At 45.8% G+C, this 16,835-nt stretch overlaps 1 protein-coding gene across 5 annotated transcripts in view; it reads left to right on the forward strand.

Annotated features, from left to right (window-relative positions):
• Positions 1 to 16,835, forward strand: part of LOC134221248 (SET domain-containing protein SmydA-8) — a 45,161-nt gene that overhangs the window by 15,325 nt on the left and 13,001 nt on the right. The window lies entirely within an intron of this gene.

The following is a 16,835-nucleotide window of genomic DNA, read 5'->3' on the forward strand; positions in this document are numbered from 1 at the left end:
ATTGAGCAGATATCATTAAAAGCGAATCGAGTCGAATCATAAAAAGCGAATCGAGATTTCAAGACTTTTTTCACGGAAATGGCCATATATTTGCGTATTCCTGACGGATCCTAGTTCTGTAGGCAACATAATTGGACAAATTAGTTCTTAGACAAATCTCATTCTTTTTGTCTGATCAAAGTTCAAGTAACTCCTACATTCTTTTCTTCTTGGTTGTTACCGCCTCGCCCAGCTCAGCTGCCTCACAGCTACTTTTACAGTTGTGTTCAAAAATAAATTTCAGTAAAATTTTATAAATAAGTTGAAGAAATGTCCATCAAGTACATTTCCTTGACCAAAACAAGAATTTAACCCATCCAGCTTCAGCAAGGTTTTACTTTGAAACCGCGTATCCTACCGCTGGGCCAAGGAAGTAACATTCAATTGTAAACGAATAACTTTAAAATTGTGAAATTCAATGAAAATGTTGACATATTCTAATCCTCCCTAGTCAACGCCAACAAATTCTCATCGCCGAATAATGGAAACCATTTGCATGCGACAATATTGCATCTAGCAAATCCTATTACTCGAAAAAAAAAGTACCGAGTGTCCCTTTATCAACGTCTAAATCCAATATATTTCAATCCAATCTAGGTCCAAACACTTGTAGAGCTGCTGCTGCTGCTACCCTAGTTCTGAAAATTTCTCTTCGAAGCCTGGCACAGAATTTATGCACGGCGTTGCAGCTAGCATTGATAGAAAAGACAGGTCAACCCCAAGTGAAGAAAAACCAATCCTTCGCTGCCGATGCAAATCTAATCAAGTTGTGCTCAATATGCATGGTTCTATTCTTGAATTATTTATCAATCAATTCCATCCCCCTTGAGCTGTCCTCTGCCGTTCGAGAAGATGAATTCAATTTCAAGTATCATTTAGAGGTTAGTTATGACTCTCTGCTTGATAGTTTCCAGCTTTCCCTTTGAACGGAACAACTACCGAACAGTTCCGAGAGTGGGAATAGTTCTTACTTTGAATACGATTGACATATTCAATTCAGGTTTCGATACGATGAGATAAAAAGAAAGCCTTGCTTGACACAGTTGCTGAAATCGGCTTCATTCGTAGTATTTTTCAACGAATCACAAAGCCTAACCAAAATAGGTAATATGAAATAAAAATTCATGAAAGCATCTGTTTATCGACTGTTTGTTTAGGATCGTAAAATACTTATAAATGCGACCAACATTAGTAGATCACTCCGCAAAGAAAAAATAGAAGTTATTTGCAATCCATCATATCCATCATTCACGCTTTTGCTCCCCATTGATTTAATTTTTATTTCGAAAATCATTGCTCTGCGAGCAAGTCTGCAGCTGTCCGCAGTAGTCAGCCTTACTTTTATTCGATGGCGTTTCTGTCAGTATTAACGGGACGCTTTTCGAATTATTTCATCCGATGAGTTTCAGGATTTGATGAATTTTTCTCATCGCATGGAATATTTATCTATATATAAACATGACTTTTGCTAAGTCCACTGGCGAGATGCACGACTGCAGAACAAGGCCAAGCCAAAGAAATCGGTGATTGAAGCCCGTCCTAGCTATGATTTTGATGGGTTGAACATATGTCCACATGTCATTACACTTTTTTCAGTACGGTAGACTTACTTCTTCCTTAGTCGTGAGCGTGGCTATTTGCTGATGTGTTACTCATAGAGAATCGAAACTCTCTTCATTGTCAGTATTGTCAGTTCGATCAGGCGTTGTTTCATTGTTCCCCATCTTTACCAAAAAGTCTGCATCATGTTTATTGTGTGATGAAAAGTTACCATTTTGTCTACTATTCAATGTGTATGAGATGACACCGTCACGGTGTATATAAAGGATGTGTTTGCTTCTCTAATTACCAGTAGGTTCAAAAAAGGTAGTTTACTTATCTTATTGGGCCCTCCTTAGCCGTGCGGTAAGATGCGTGGCTACAAAGCAAGACCATGCTGTGGGTGGCTGGGGTCGATTCCCGGTATCGGTCTTGGCAATTTTCGGTTTGGAAATTGTCTCGACTTCCCTGGGCATAAAAGTATTATCGTGTTAGCCTGATGATATACGAATGCAAAAATGGTAACTTGGCTTAGAAACCTCGCAGTTAATAACTGTGGAAGTGCTTAATGAACACTAAGCTGCGAGGCGGCTCTGTCCCAGTGTGGGGATGTAATGCCAATGAGAAGAAGAAGAAGACTTATCTTATCTTCTACGTCAGTGCACATCCCAAATCCTTGGATAGATCCTTTTAATTAATGATGCTGAATGAATGTCGTTAACGTACTTTCACCATTTACTCCTGTACTCCTTGGTGCTGGAAGTTGGTCTCAAAATTAGCCATAAACAGTTCGCATGAAAACTGTTATAGATTTTTCATTGGAACTCATTTCGTTTGCTTGTTGTAGCTTTCAGGTAACGTAAACTAGTTCTCGTTCATGCATAACCTTTAAATTTTAGATGCATACATAGCTTATTTCCCAAAAGGCTCAAGGCATGTTTCACTCGAACCCATGGCGAGTCGCCTATCGGGTGGTGATGGCCACAATATGGGCTATTTCAAATTCCACAAGTACACATGTTTTAATTATTATTTTGTTATTTTTTCATCATTTTGGACTATTTATTATTATTATCATCAGACTAAGGCCGGAGTGGCCTGTGCTGCACATAAAAGACTTCTCCATTCAGCTCGGTTCATGGCTGCACTTCGCCAACCACGCAGTCTACGGAGGGTCCGCAAGTCATCTTCCACCTGATCGATCCACCTTGCCCGCTGCGCACCTCGCCTTCTTGTGCCCGTCGGATCGTTGTCGAGAACCATTTTCACCGGGTTACTGTCCGACATTCTGGCTACGTGCCCGGCCCATCGCAGTCGTCCGATTTTCGCGGTGTGAACGATGGATGGTTCTCCCAACAGCTGATGCAATTCGTGGTTCATTCGCCTCCTCCACGTACCGTCCGCCATCTGCACCCCACCATAGATGGTACGCAGCACTTTCCTTTCGAAAACTCCAAGTGCGCGTTGGTCCTCCACGAGCATCGTCCAGGTCTCGTGTCCGTAGAGGACTACCGGTCTAATGAGCGTTTTGTAGATTGTCAGTTTGGTACGGCGGCGAACTCTATTCGATCGGAGCGTCTTGCGGAGTCCAAAGTACGTACAATTTCCAGCCACTATGCGTTTCCGAATTTCTCTCCTGTTGTCATTTTCGGCAGTCACCAGTGAGCCCAAGTACACAAATTCTTCTACCACCTCGATTTCGTCACCACCGATGCAAACTCGCGGTGGGTGGCTCACATTGTCTTCTCTTGAACCTCTTCCTATCATGTACTTCGTCTTCGACGTGTTGATGACTAGTCCGATCCGCTTAGCTTCCCTCTTCAGTCTGATGTAGGCTTCCTCAATCTTCTCAAAGTTACGTGCCATAATATCTATGTCGTCGGCGAAACCAAATAGCTGGACGGACTTATTGAAAATTGTACCACTCGTGTTAATCCCTGCTCTTCGTATTACCCCTTCCAAAGCGATGTTGAATAGCAAACACGAAAGACCATCACCTTGCCGTAACCCTCTGCGGGTTTCGAAGGGACTCGAGAATGCCCCTGAAACTCGAACTACGCACATCACCCGATCCATCGTCGCTTTGATCAACCGTGTCAGTTTATTCGGAAATCCGTGTTCATGCATTAGCTTCCATAGCTGGTCCCAATTGATTGTATCGTATGCGGCTTTGAAGTCGATGAATAGATGATGTGTGGGCACGTTGTATTCGCGGCATTTCTGCAGTACTTGGCGAATGGCGAACACCTGGTCCGTGGTGGAGCGTTCGCCCATAAAACCCGCCTGGTACTGCCCCACGAACTCCCTTGCAGTTGGTGCTAGTCGACGGCATAAAATTTGGGAGAGTACCTTGTAGGCGGCGTTCAGCAATGTGATTGCGCGGTAGTTGCTACAATCCAGCTTATCGCCCTTTTGTAGATGGGACACGACTCCTTCCATCCACTCCTGCGGCAAAACTTCCTCCTCCCAAAGCTTGGTAATAACCCAGTGCAACGCTCTAGCCAATGCCTCGCCACCGTGTTTAAATAGCTCTCCCGGTAGTTGGTCAACCCCAGGGGCTTTGTTGTTCTTCAACCGGCCAATCTCCTCCTGGATTTCCTGGAGATCCGGAGCCGGGAAGATTATGTCCTGCGCGCGTTCTCCCAGGTCCATCACCATACCGCCATCTTCGTCTGCCACATCGCCATTCAGGTGTTCTTCGTAGTGCTGCCGCCACCTTTGGATCACCTCACGCTCGTTCGTAAGAAGGTTCCCGTTTATGTCCTTACACATATCAGGCTGTGGCACGTGGCCCTTACGTGAACGGTTTAACTTCTCATAGAACTTTCGTGTGTTATTAGCGCGGTACAGTTGCTCCGTCTCTTCACGGTCTCGATCTTCCTGCTGGCGCTTTTTTCTCCGGAAAATCGAGTTTTGTCTGTTCCGCGCTTGTTTATATCGTGCCTCGTTCGCCCTCGTGCGGTGTTGCAGCAATCTCGCCCATGCTGCATTCTTCTCTTCCACTAACTGCTCACATTCGCCGTCATACCAGTCGTTTCTCTGATCCGGGGGCACCGTGCCAAGTGCAGCGGTTGCGGTGCTACCAATGGCGGATCGAATATCTCTCCAGCCATCTTCAAGAGACGCTGCGCCTAGCTGCTCTTCCGTTGGGAGTGCCACTTCCAGCTGCTGCGCGTATTCTTGGGCTAGTCTACCGTCTCGTAGCCGCCCGATATTAAGCCGCGGCGTCCGACTTCGACGCGTGTTGTACACCGTCGAGAGTTTTGAGCGCAGGCATACTGCAACGAGGTAGTGGTCGGATTCAATATTCGCACTGCGGTAAGTGCGGACGTTCGTGATGTCGGAGAAGAATTTACCGTCGATTAGAACGTGGTCAATTTGGTTTTCCGTTTCTTGGTTAGGTGATTTCCATGTGGGTTTGTGGATATTTTTGCGGGGAAAGAAGGTGCTTCGGACTGCCATTCCGCGGGAGGGTGCGAAGTTTATGCATCGTTGGCCGTTGTCATTCGATACGGTGTGCAGACTATCCGGTCCGATGACCGGTCTATACATTTCCTCCCTTCCTACCTGTGCGTTCATGTCACCGATGACGATTTTAACGTCCCGCAGTGGGCATCTATCGTATGTCTGCTCCAGCTGTGCGTAGAACGCTTCTTTCTCGTCGTCGAGTCTCCCTTCGTGTGGGCAGTGCACGTTGATGATGCTATAGTTGAAGAAACGGCCTTTAATCCTCAGCTTGCACATCCTTGCGTTGATTGGCTGCCACCCAATCACGCGTTGGCGCATCTTACCCAGCACTATGAAGCCGGTTGCCAGCTCGTTGGTGGTGCCACAGCTTTGGTAGAAGGTAGCCGCTCGATGCCCGCTTTTCCACACTTTCTGTCCTGTCCAGCAAATCTCCTGCAGCACCACGACGTCGAAGTTGCGGGGATGTAATTCATCGTAGATCATCCTGTCGCAGCCTGCGAAACCTAGCGACTTGCAATTCCATGTTCCAAGCTTCCAATCGTGATCCTGTATTCGTCGCCTAGGTCTTTGCCGATTATATCGAGTCGCATTATCTCTTATATTGTTCGTAATGATTGGTTTTCTAGGCGGCTTATTGGGCCTGCGCAAACCTCCTGTCTCGTCGGAGGGCCGTCGTGTCAGGGCTGTTTAGCGTCCCACCTAACACCAGGACTTGGGCTTGTGCGCTTTGAGCGGCACACGGTCGCTTTGTTGGGGCCTACTTGCGGATACATGCAGCTTTTTATAGAGGTTTAACAGGGCCCACTGTCAAACCCCACCACATCCTAGGCAAGCCCCACAACTCGCAGATGGCCTGGGGAGGGATCGTCAAGCCCTTGGACATAGTCCCTGCTGCACTTATACAAACTAAAATCATTAGCCGCTTACTCTGAATACTACACTCATTTCGTTTGCTTGTTGTAACTTTCGGATAACGTAAACTGGATCATGCATAACCTTGTAAATTTTGGATGCATACATAGCTTATTTCCCAAAAGGCTCAAAGCATGTTTCACTCGAACCCATGGCGAGTCGCCTATCGGGTGGTAATAGCCAAAATATGGGATATTTCAAATTCCACAAGTACACATGTTTTAATTATTATATTGTTAGTTTTTCATCATTTTGGGCTAATCAACCCCTAATAAATAATAACAATAATGATCATGGTTTCTAGGCCCTGCATTTAATTGGACATGCGGTATTTTTTTCCCATGATTTATCATTGAAACAATTTCTCAAGTTTGAGTCAGGGTGAGTTCCGCTGTATTTACAAACTAATGGTCGAAGCTGGTGCGAATGATATTCATCGCTGAAACCGTCCCATTCCTGTCCATGCTACGGCTGAAAATTGTGGTGCTTTTCATACCCAGTTGGCGACCCAAGTGGCTATGGAAGGTGCAATTATAATTGCACATACACAACGAGCGGCCGTCGTTCGAAATTTGGCACACGTTCTCGGCACTCAAGCGTTTCATCAAAGCAAAGCGACAAATTATATTACCGTCATCCCACGACATGAAATGCCCATGTGCAAGTTAGAAACTGGCACCCTCGCGTGGTCCTCGGTAATTTGTTGTGGAGCAGCACTCTAACCATATGGCAGTAGCCATACCGTCGTCGATCGTGCAAAGGTCCCAGAATATGTGCACTGCCGGCGGCGTACATCGGCAAAACAAAATACAACGTTGAGTTAGCTTAATTTCGTTAGGAATGTTGGGATATTAACAACAAAATTAACATATGCAAAACGAATGACATCTGAGGATGCGACCAAAGTTATTATTCAACCAAAATGTAAAACAAAACTGCGCAACGAAATTACAACACCATGCTTTGGTACTGATTTTTCAAAAGAAACATTTGGGTCATTGCTGATCATAAATAAATACATTCTTGCATAATTGTATCAGAGTATCAGAATGAATACAAGACTTAAAATAATTAGAGAGGGTTGGGGGATTCGATAAATTCTTTTGCAAATTTACAAACTTTCTGAAAATATTTCTGAATAGTGATCTGTAATTGCGAAGTGATGGCCTCATGAGCTGATACCAGGGGATTATATTTCTCGCTTAACTTTTCAAAAGGACCTAAGTAACATTTTTTTCATGAATTAATTTGAATACTGCAATCAATAGCTTTCATGATGTTCTGTTGATTGAGCTATTCAAATTAATTCATGAAAAAAATGTTACTTAGGTCCATTTGAAAAGTTAAGCGAGAATTCATAGTTTCATTAACGCTAAAGGTCTTAATCGACTAAAACCCATCCGTGTAAAAAAGAACTAGGTGTACTGCAATACCAGCCAGAAAGCACAAATAATATTTTAAAAATGATTCAGTAACCGCCAAGTTGGAAAAAGTCCGACGGATGTCCTTCGTAGCTTAGTTGGTTAAGAGCCAGTTCGCGAGAATCGCGACCCCCTTTCCAAGGGAGGTTGTAACGATGTTCTCCGATTTCGATGAAATTTTCAGGGTTTGTTCATATATGTAAGAGAAGGCATTTTGCAAATTTTCAGATTTTTTCGTTGAGGGGAAGTGGGGTAAAACGGCCCTTCAAAAATTATTGTTCAAAAATCGCCAAAACCAAAAAAATGCAATAACTTTGGCAATGAGTGACCGATTTTGTTTAAATTTTGCACGCTTTTTCTACTCAATTAGTACTTTATACCAAGTGGTTAATAGGGTTATAAAGTTGTTTACTTTAGGAGAAAAATTACTTTTTCGATAAAAAATAGTCGTTTTTCCAAAGGGAGTATTTTTCACCAACTTACTTACTTATGGATCCTATACACCTCCGGTGGTGCAAAGGGCCGACTTGAAAGATCTCCATCCTGAGCGATGCCCGGCTATCGCTTTAACCTGTTGCCAGGTTAGATTTCGGTCGACTTCTTTTATTTCTTTATTGAGGCTTCGCCGCCATGAGCCTCTGGGTCTGCCTCTGCTGCGATGTCCCGCTGGGTTCCAGTCTAATGCTTGCTTACAGATTTCGTTTCCGCCCCTACGTAGAGTGTGGCCGACCCAGCCCCACTTCCGATCCCGAATTTCTGTTGCTATCGGCCTCTGGTGACAACGACGATGGAGCTCGTTGTTTGAGATCCAGTTGTGAGGCCACCAGGCCCGAATTATATACCGCAGGCATCTGTTAATGAACACCTGCAGCCGTTGAGTGTTCTCCACTGATACACACCATGTTTCGCTAGCGTATAACAGCACAGATTTCACGTTAGAGTTGAAAATTCGTATTTTGGTGCGTTCACTTATCTGCCTGTTTTCCATATATTTCTTAAACTCGCAAAGGCAGCCCTTGCTTTCTTGATCCGTGCGCCTATGTCGATCTTGGTACCGCCGTCTGACGCCATTTGGCTACCAAGATATTGGAAGCTTTCAACATTCTCCACTGGTTGCCCGGCTACTGTGAAACTGGAAGGCGTCACCGTGTTTACATCCAACGATTTGGTTTTGTTGACGTTGATGACTAAACCTGCCGAGGAGGAGCGCTCGGCAAGGTCGTTGAGCTTACTCTGCATATCAGAGCGCCGTTGCGCGAGTAGTGCAACATCATCCGCCAATTCGAAGTCGTTTAGGTGCTCCATGGTTATAGGCTGCCATAACAGCCCGCGGTTTGGTTCACGGTCAATCGCATCTACCAGAATCTCATCGATTACGATGAGGAACAGTAACGGTGATAGAATACATCCTTGCCTCACACCAGCTACGATCCGGATAGGGTCGGACAGGACCCCATTGTGCAGCACTCTACACGAAAAGGCCTCGTACTGTGCTTCGATGAGGCCGATGATTTTCTCAGGAACCCCCTTGCGTCTCAGGGCGCCCCACATATTCTCGTGATTGAGACGGTCGAAAGCTTTTTCATAGTCAATGAATACCAAGTAAAGGGACTCTTGGAATTCGTTGACCTGCTCCAAAATGATGCGGAGCGTGACAATATGGTCCACACAGGATCTTCCGGCACGGAATCCGGCTTGCTGCCGCCGGAGAGTCGCATCGATCTTCTCCTGAATCCGGGCTAGGATAATTTTGCACAGAACTTTGAGAACGGTACACAGCAACATAATGCCTCGCCAGTTATCGCATACAGTCAGGTCACCCTTTTGGGCACCTTCACTAAGATACCTTGCATCCAGTCGACCGGGAAAGTTGCGGTGTCCCAGATATTACTAAATAAACGATGCAGTAGTTGAGCGGATGTCATGGGGTCAGCTTTGAGCATCTCGGCTGATATGCGGTCGACCCTGGGGCTTTATTCGATTTCATGCTTTGGATGGCTGTTTGAATCTCTAGCAGTGATGGAGCTTCGGTATTGACACGTGTTATACGTCGGATCCTAGGCAGATCATGCCGAGGTGGTGATGGCCTGGTTGGCACTTGAAAAGTTGTTCGAAGTGCTCGAACCAGCGTTTCAGCTGGTCAGTTGGGTCGGTCAATAACTGATCATTCGCGTCTTTCACAGGCATCGTTGCATTCATCTTCGCCCCGCTTAAGCGTCGTGAGATATCGTAGAGGAGGCGAATGTCCCCGGTTGCGGCGGCTCTCTCTCCTTCGTCGGCCCGAGAGTCTGCCCACGCTCGCTTGTCCCGTCGACATGAGCGTTTTACTTCCTTCTCAAGAGCCGTGTATCGTTGACGGGCTAAGACTTTGGCTCCTCTGGTTTTCGATCGCTCTATCGCGGCTTTGGCTTCTCTTCGCTCCTCTATCTTCCTCCAGGTCTCATCGGTGATCCATTGTTTTCTCTGGGTGCGTAGTTCACCCAGATTGTTCTCGCTGGTGGCGATGAAGGCATTCTTGATGGCGGTCCATTGGTCTTCCACGCTGCCACCTTCCGGAATATCTGCAGCACGCGTCTCCAGTTCTTCAACGAAGGACCGTTTCACCGTGGCATCTTCCAGTCGGCGTGTGTTGAATCGTCGTCCAACTCTTTCCTCCTGCCGACGAATCCGCGCAATGCGCAGGCGTATTTCGCCGATGAGGAGGTGATGATCAGACGCGATATCGGCACTACGTTTATTCCGTACATCAAGAAGGCTCCGTTTCCATTTTCGGCTGATGCAGATGTGGTCGATTTGATTTTCTGTAAAGCCGTCACGGGAGACCCACGTGACCTTGTGAACCGGTCGATGAGGGAAGAGCGATCCCCGATCACCATGTCGTTATTACCACAAAATTCTGCGAACAGCTCTCCGTTTTCGCTCATTTCTCCGAGACCATGGCGTCCCATAATGCGCTCATGGTTCGAGTTGTCGGATCCGATCTTCGCATTGAAGTCGCCCAAACAGATCTTGATATCACCCTTCGGAATTCTATCTACGACGGCATTGAGTTGACTGTAGAAGTTCTCTTTGTCTTGCAGATCGGCAGCATCGGTTGGCGCATAACATTGGATTATAGTAAGGTTTCGGACCCGTGTTCTAAATCTGGCAACGATTATCCTTTCACTTATAGGTTCCCACTTCATAAGCGCAGAGTGTGCCTGAGCGCTTAGTAGGAAGCCAACTCCGCGATGCCGGGGAGCGTGTTCACCTCGTAAACCAGAGTATAGCAGAACTTGTCCCGACGGCGTTCTGTGTTCTCCAAAGTTTGGCCAACGGACTTCACTCAGTCCCAGGATCTCAAGCTTCATGCGGCGTGCCTCATTGGCAAGTTGTGCCAATTTACCCTGCTGGGCTAGGGTTAAAACGTTCCATGTTCCTATTCGTGTCCGTTGTTTCGCGCTAAGAGTCGTCGCCGTAAAATCAGTCCGTATTCTTTCATTATCGGATTCTCGAACAAATTGATGTTTCGGGAACAGTAGGTTGTTGGCCCAAGGTTCCCTATCCACCGGGATGGGGCTGCCATCTTAGGTATAGCTTTCAGGGAATAGCATTTTATACTCAGCCGCTGGATGCCAGAACAGACGCTGTTGGAGCCGCACGTCCTTGGTAAACAGACGCTCGATCAGTCGGGTCAAATTTGTTTAAAGTCCCACCCAACACCAGGACTAGGCTAGTGCACTTTGAGCGGCACACGGTCTCTTTAAAAGGGCCTGCTTGTGGACACATGCAGCTTTTTATAGAGCTTCAACAGAGCCCACTGTCGAACCCTACCACATCCTAGGCAGACCCCATAGTACGCACCCTCTCACTCTAGCTGATGTCAGAAGGACAACAGTGCCCAGGCTGCACTACCAGCTAAGTACGCAACCCTTAGCTGGCGGTCAATTGTCATCGGAAGACCCGTGGAAGCGTGAGTATTGGAACTTGTGAGGACCAGAGCTATGTTAGGCGCCCCTTCCCGGATGTCAACTCACCATTTCGCAGCCCAACACCAACAGATCTAGGATAAAAAACTAAACCCGTAAGGCAATTAAGGAACTAAAGAGCTTTTATCTCATATATAATTCAGAAGCGCCAACTCAAGAATTTCTAAGAAAATCGCAATTTTCTGCAACACTGTTTATTCTTAAGAAAGTTTGCACAAATTTCGACCCTACTTATGTTGATGTTTTCCGATCTGGTGAAAACTGTCCAAACTTTTTTGTCTAAGTTGAAATTAAAAATCAGAATTTTCTATTAGGGGAGTGTAGGGTAAAATAGTCCTTCAAAAATAAATGTCAAAAAATACATCTTTTTTTTATGTGAGTTTTAGCAGAAAATACATAAGTTTAAAAAAAAACTGTTTCTTCTTCCTTTCAATTCATCTATATTTTTCGTCTCAATAGATACGTATATCCTTCGCTTTAGGGGCAGCAGGGACTATGTCCAAGGGCTTGACGATCCCTCCCCAGGCCATCTGCGAGTTGTGGGGCTTGCCTAGGATGTGGTGGGGTTTGACAGTGGGCCCTGTTAAACCTCTATAAAAAGCTGCATGTATCCGCAAGTAGGCCCCACCAAAGCGACCGTGTGCCGCTCAAAGCGCACAAGCCCAAGTCCTGGTGTTAGGTGGGACGCTAAACAGCCCCTGACACGACGGCCCTCCGACGAGACAGGAGGTTTGCGCAGGCCCAATAAGCCGCCTAGAAAACCAATCATTACGAACAATATAAGAGATAATGCGACTCGATATAATCGGCAAAGACCTAGGCGACGAATACAGGATCACGATTGGAAGCTTGGAACATGGAATTGCAAGTCGCTAGGTTTCGCAGGTTGCGACAGGATGATCTACGATGAATTACATCCCCGCAACTTCGACGTCGTGGCGCTGCAGGAGATGCTGGACAGGACAGAAAGTGTGGAAAAGCGGGCATCGAGCGGCTACCTTCTACCAAAGCTGTGGCACCACCAACGAGCTGGGAACCGGCTTCGTAGTGCTGGGTAAGATGCGCCAACGCGTGATTGGGTGGCAGCCAATCAACGCAAGGATGTGCAAGCTGAGGATTAAAGGCCGTTTCTTCAACTATAGCATCATCAACGTGCACTGCCCACACGAAGGGAGACCCGACGACGAGAAAGAAGCGTTCTACGCACAGCTGGAGCAGACATACGATGGATGCCCACTGCGGGACGTTAAAATCGTCATCGGTGACATGAACGCACAGGTAGGAAGGAGGAAATGTATAGACCGGTCATCGGACCGGATAGTCTGCACACCGTATCGAATGACAACGGCCAACGATGCATAAACTTCGCAGCCTCCCGCGGAATGGTAGTCCGAAGCACCTTCTTTCCCCGCAAAAATATCCACAAGGCCACATGGAGATCACCTAACCAAGAAACGGAAAACCAAATCGATCACGTTCTAATCGACGGTAAATTCTTCTCCGACATCACGAATGTCCGCACTTACCGCAGTGCGAATATTGAATCCGACCACTACCTCGTTGCAGTATGCCTGCGCTCAAAACTCTCGACGGTGTACAACACGCGTCGAAGTCGGACGCCGCGGCTTAACATTGGGCGGCTACAAGACGGTAGACTAGCCCAAGAATACGCGCAGCAGCTGGAAGTGGCACTTCCAACGGAAGAGCAGCTAGGCGCAGCGTCTCTTGAAGATGGCTGGAGAGATATTCGATCCGCCATTGGTAGCACCGCAACCGCTGCACTAGGCACGGTGCCCCCGGATCAGAGAAACGACTGGTATGACGGCGAATGTGAGCAGTTAGTGGAAGAGAAGAATGCAGCATGGGCGAGATTGCTGCAACACCGCACGAGGGCGAACGAGGCACGATATAAACAGGCGCGGAACAGACAAAACTCGATTTTCCGGAGGAAAAAGCGCCAGCAGGAAGATCGAGACCGTGAAGAAACGGAGCAACTGTACCGCGCTAATAACACACGAAAGTTCTATGAGAAGTTAAACCGTTCACGTAAGGGCCACGTGCCACAGCCTGATATGTGTAAGGACATAAACGGGAACCTTCTTACGAACGAGCGTGAGGTGATCCAAAGGTGGCGGCAGCACTACGAAGAGCACCTGAATGGCGATGTGGCAGACGAAGATGGCGGTATGGTGATGGACCTGGGAGAACGCGCGCAGGACATAATTCTACCGGCTCCGTATCTCCAGGAAATCCAGGAGGAGATTGGCCGGCTGAAGAACAACAAAGCCCCTGGGGTTGACCAACTACCAGGAGAGCTATTTAAACACGGTGGTGAGGCACTGGGTAGAGCGCTGCACTGGGTCATTACCAAGATTTGGGAGGAGGAAGTTTTGCCGCAGGAGTGGATGGAAGGTGTCGTGTGTCCCATCTACAAAAAGGGCGATAAGCTGGATTGTAGCAACTACCGCGCAATCACATTGCTGAACGCCGCCTACAAGGTACTCTCCCAAATTTTATGCCGTCGACTAGCACCAACTGCAAGGGAGTTCGTGGGGCAGTACCAGGCGGGTTTTATGGGCGAACGCTCCACCACGGACCAGGTGTTCGCCATTCGCCAAGTACTGCAGAAATGCCGCGAATACAACGTGCCCACACATCATCTATTCATCGACTTCAAAGCCGCATATGATACAATCGATCGGGACCAGCTATGGCAGCTAATGCACGAACACGGTTTTCCGGATAAACTGACACGATTGATCAAAGCGACGATGGATCGGGTGATGTGCGTAGTTCGAGTTTCAGGGGCATTCTCGAGTCCCTTCGAAACCCGCAGAGGGTTACGGCAAGGTGATGGTCTTTCGTGTTTGCTATTCAACATCGCTTTGGAAGGGGTAATACGAAGAGCAGGGATTAACACGAGTGGTACAATTTTCAATAAGTCCGTCCAGCTATTTGGTTTCGCCGACGACATAGATATTATGGCACGTAACTTTGAGAAGATGGAGGAAGCCTACATCAGACTGAAGAGGGAAGCTAAGCGGATCGGACTAGTCATCAACACGTCGAAGACGAAGTACATGATAGGCAGAGGTTCAAGAGAAGACAATGTGAGCCACCCACCGCGAGTTTGCATCGGTGGTGACGAAATCGAGGTGGTAGAAGAATTTGTGTACTTGGGCTCACTGGTGACTGCCGAAAATGACACCAGCAGAGAAATTCGGAGACGCATAGTGGCTGGAAATCGTACGTACTTTGGACTCCGCAAGACGCTCCGATCGAATAGAGTTCGCCGCCGTACCAAACTGACAATCTACAAAACGCTAATTAGACCGGTAGTCCTCTACGGACACGAGACCTGGACGATGCTCGTGGAGGACCAACGCGCACTTGGAGTTTTCGAAAGGAAAGTGCTGCGTACCATCTATGGTGGGGTGCAGATGGCGGACGGTACGTGGAGGAGGCGAATGAACCACGAATTGCATCAGCTGTTGGGAGAACCATCCATCGTTCACACCGCGAAAATCGGACGACTGCGATGGGCCGGGCACGTAGCCAGAATGTCGGACAGTAACCCGGTGAAAATGGTTCTCGACAACGATCCGACGGGCACAAGAAGGCGAGGTGCGCAGCGGGCAAGGTGGATCGATCAGGTGGAAGATGACTTGCGGACCCTCCGTAGACTGCGTGGTTGGCGACGTGTAGCCATGGACCGAGCCGAATGGAGAAGACTCTTATATACCGCACAGGCCACTTCGGCCTTAGTCTGAATAAATAATAAAATAATAATCCTTCGCTGATCTATATTAGATAGCAAACTATTTGCAGAACAATTTTCAACAGAAGTAAAATAGAACCAAAATAAGTGCCTTAAACATTAGCACGTCTTTCGCAAACTGAAACAAAAATGAACGAATTCGGCGAGCGTGCTTGTTGATATTTTTTTTTGAATAAGCTTCAATTAATATGGGTACCGGTAGTGATGTTGCTTTTACATCTATGCGAAAAAAAAACAATTATTCTTAACGACAAATGAGCAATTTCGGTAAATTGGGTAAAATAGCCTTGTAAAAATAAAATGTCAAAAATTCATAAATTTTTATATGTGAGCTCAAGCAGAATATACATCAAACTTATTGAAACTTATTTCAGTGCGCCGACTCAAATCAAATTATCGACTAACTAACGACTCAATCAAATTATGAGTTTCTGCACATTGCACTGTTTGTTTGCAAGCCAGTTTGTGAGAATCTCAAATCCATTTTATCGATGTTTCAGCATCTGGCTGAAACTTACAAGGTTTATTTAAGGTTATATCTACACATATGTAGATGAAACTATTTGACAAAATATTGGGGTGGGGATAGAGGGGTAAAATAGATATCCAAATATAAATAATGTTACGAAACAAGATAATCGTAACCACACTTCTTAGATTTGATTATTCCGACCCAACTGGCAACTAATCTAGTGATTTTGCTAGTTTGCTTCGAAATTCTTCCAAGCTTAGTATTTTTATGGTTTTTTATCTGTCAACAATTAAATCCTTCACAATCTCTCAATCTCAAAAAATAACGTGAACTAGTCAACTAGTCATGTCATTTCTATAATATTCCGGCGGAGGTATTATAAACTTAGCGCCGTCTTAAACTCCCGTTCAAAAATATTGTTCCACCAAAATAAATGCTTTAGCTTGTTTCCATCCATTCGGAAGTGAGAACATTTGTTTTGGTACTTCAACACGGTAGTCTATTCCTCGGTGAAAAAAGCAATAGATAGATTTCTCAAAAAGTATTGCAAGCTGTTACTACCCAAGTACTACTTCTTAGCAAACCACACCTTATGGTTGGTTGGAAATATGTTCATATAAGGTTAGTAAAGATTTCAAGAGAAAAAGGCTGATATTTAAAGCATCATTTTTACAATTAACTACACAGTCTTGTTGAGGTAGTCAAGCACTTTCAGGTGGTGTAAATTAAGCCGAGAATAAAACAGTTTTGCTTGGTAATCTTTTAATTAATTGATTAAGCGATCTACAATTTATATACTTTATCTATGAGTGTAGAAACGTGTATCCTAGAATTTGAAGTATTTTCATGAGGAGTGTGTTTTCAAATCGTCAGACAATTGATACTCTATCCTATTCAATAGTATACACATTACATTGTTACGCTCTCCGTGTAAAAAACCAGCTCGTTGTAGAAAAAAAAGTTTTTCCCGTATTGTGCAAAATGAATGCAACTTTGTTAAACTTTGGAGTGTTTTTCACACAGTTGTGTAAACATAGAATCGAGGGTATTCCATTACCTATGAGATAAAATTGTCCAACCCTTGAAAATATATACACCCGATTAGAACTGGTATAATCCATTCAGTCAAACATTTTGTTTAGATTGTATCTCTGTAATATTAGCTAGCAGTTTGAAGGTTAGTAATTCAAAATGCATGAAAGGTACACGGTTTGACAATAAACTTGCAGAATTTGGTT

The sequence above is a fragment of the Armigeres subalbatus genome, chromosome 3, assembly GCF_024139115.2.
Source record: "Armigeres subalbatus isolate Guangzhou_Male chromosome 3, GZ_Asu_2, whole genome shotgun sequence".
NCBI classification, from domain to species: domain Eukaryota; kingdom Metazoa; phylum Arthropoda; class Insecta; order Diptera; family Culicidae; genus Armigeres; species Armigeres subalbatus.